This window comes from Odontomachus brunneus, unplaced genomic scaffold, assembly GCF_010583005.1.
Source record: "Odontomachus brunneus isolate Ranch 3 - 2012 unplaced genomic scaffold, Obru_v1 Obru_scaffold_096, whole genome shotgun sequence".
Lineage (NCBI taxonomy): Eukaryota > Metazoa > Arthropoda > Insecta > Hymenoptera > Formicidae > Odontomachus > Odontomachus brunneus.
In genome coordinates, this window is record NW_022639546.1 from 1,269,933 (window position 1) to 1,272,345 (window position 2,413).

General features: G+C 40.9%; 1 protein-coding gene across 1 annotated transcript in view; it reads right to left on the bottom strand.

Moving 5' to 3' along the window:
- Positions 1-2,413, bottom strand: part of LOC116848489 (neuropeptide SIFamide receptor-like) — an 83,090-nt gene that overhangs the window by 8,923 nt on the left and 71,754 nt on the right. The window lies entirely within an intron of this gene.

The following is a 2,413-nucleotide window of genomic DNA, read 5'->3' on the forward strand; positions in this document are numbered from 1 at the left end:
ATATATATATATATATATATATATGTATATATATATATATATATATATATATGTATACATGTATTATATATGTTATATATATTTGTATATTTATATATAAAATCGTATATAATTACATATAATCATTTTTTCCCGAATTATTGCAATCATTTTTGTGAATCAAAGATCACCAATATGATGTTTACATTCTATAAAAAATTACATTTATAGGAGTATATGAATTCAAAACAAATCGTCTGGCTTGTGAAAGCTTTCCTATCGTAAAGGGCTTTCCGGAGAAGGTCGAAACTCTGACTGAACAATGAAGACCGGTTACTAACAACTTCTTCGTCAGCTCGTACCGCGACGTACGCGGGAAATATTTACGACGCGGGGACGCGGGCTAAAGAGCTATATAGATTGCATTGAATTAGATAACTGTCTGATTTACTGTATCATTTGGCGAAGAATGTGGAGTCATTTTATGGATAGAGCAGGTTCGCGACGCCTACGGCTCGCAAGAAATCGCGATCTTCCAACGCAGCTGTTTTTTTATGTTTCACGCGTGTGTACGGAATTGTCGACGAAATATTCCGCTGTTTCGAAAGACACTCGCGCCCGTTACGCTTCGGTGGCCACAGAGGCTGAACAGTGAGAATAGATAGCACGATATATTTATACGATACGCGAATTCTCGTTCTCGAGCTGCGCCTTTTTCGCGAATCACGTAAGAGCAGCCTGTCCGAATCGGGAATTCTTCGGTGGCTGCGCGATTTGCACGACTCGAATTTCGACCCCGAAGTTGCACGACTTATTTACGAAGTTGGTGTTAAAGCTGGGCTTTATGCTTACGAAGAGGGAGGAGGAAAAGAGAGGCAAGTTCCACGTGGTGAGGAAGAGCGAGAAGAGCTTCTTGGTGCATCCAACGTTGCGAAGGAGCAGGACAATTATTCAGTAAATTCCCGAGTGCTCGCGCAAATCGCGCTCGCTCGTGTCTAACGGGCAGAGACGCGGGCTAAAAAGCTGTATAAATCGCCTTGAAGCAGTAGCGACAGGCGAACCATCGATCACGACGACGACTACGACGATGGCGACAGCGACGATGGCGACGACGTCGCGGTGTTACGAAGTGGAAAGAGAGAGAGAGAGAGAGAGAGAGAGAGAGAGAGAGAGAGAGAGAGAGAGAGTGATGCTTTCTCTCTGTGGAGTCTTATTAATTTCGATAAAGCGCGCTTGCATCCGACAAACAAACGGTGTGGCCAAGTTTTGCCTCTTTTTCATGGGATTTTGCAAATTTTGCATATTCCAACAAATGATGCATCGATTTGAAACTTAGGACAAGTAAATTATATATATTATTAAAGAAATATATAAATATATATGTACATATATATGTATATATATATGTATATATATATTTATTATATGTATATAATATATAAGAATCTAAAAAATCTTATATAATTTTTAATTTACTTTAATTTTAATATATGACAAAAACGATAAAAAATCTCAAACTTGATATTTCGAATGTTGATTAGCTTGTCAGACGCTGTCAGTAGTTAAATTAAATAAATCTTTTATATATATATTTTTTTTTTTTCGTATTATTTCTCTGATAATATGTAAAGTTCATGTCACGCGTTAGTACAGCTGTCTATTGAGATTGCAATCTTTTGGACTGTTTGGACTTCCAAATGGCTATAAGAATAATATTTCGAGACATTATATTCTTAATCTATACTCGACACAAGCTTTACAAGTCGGTGAATTGGAACAATTTTTAGAAAAATAGCGAAAAATATTTATAGGCGCATTTTTTAACCACGAATGAAGATTGATTTACTGTTTGCATACAAATCTCTATAACTCATGTGTTACTTCTAATTCATTATTCGAAACGAAATCCTCCGGACTCGGCGAGAGCGTCAAAAGCTCGCTCAAGGGCTGCGCGCAAAAAGACACTTCTTCCTCTCATTAATTAAACAGCCTCGGCGTCCACGACGGAAACGTCGAACGCTTTCTTTTGACGATCGACCCCCTGCGGACTCCGATCCGTGGAGATTCCGGATCCATTAAGCCGTCCGTCCGCGCTTTGTACCCCGCGATTACGAGCGCTACTCTTCTCCCCGTTATCGGCGTCATCGGCTTCGACGTCTTCGTCGTCGTCGTCGTCGGCGTCGGCGTCCTTCGGCTCAGTGAATAAAGTTTAAATACTGTCGCCGTCGGCGCTCTCAGTTGACCTTCCATAAATCAACGCGGCCGATACCGATCTGCGAGCGTTCTCATAGAGCGCGCGCAAGCGCGTCACTTCCGAGTGGTGCAGCGTTGCACTTATCGCGATGCAATGTATATGTGTGTGTGTGTGTGTGTGTGTGTGTGTGTGTGTGTGTGTGTGTGTGTGTGTGTGTGTGTGTGTGTGTGTGTGTGTGTG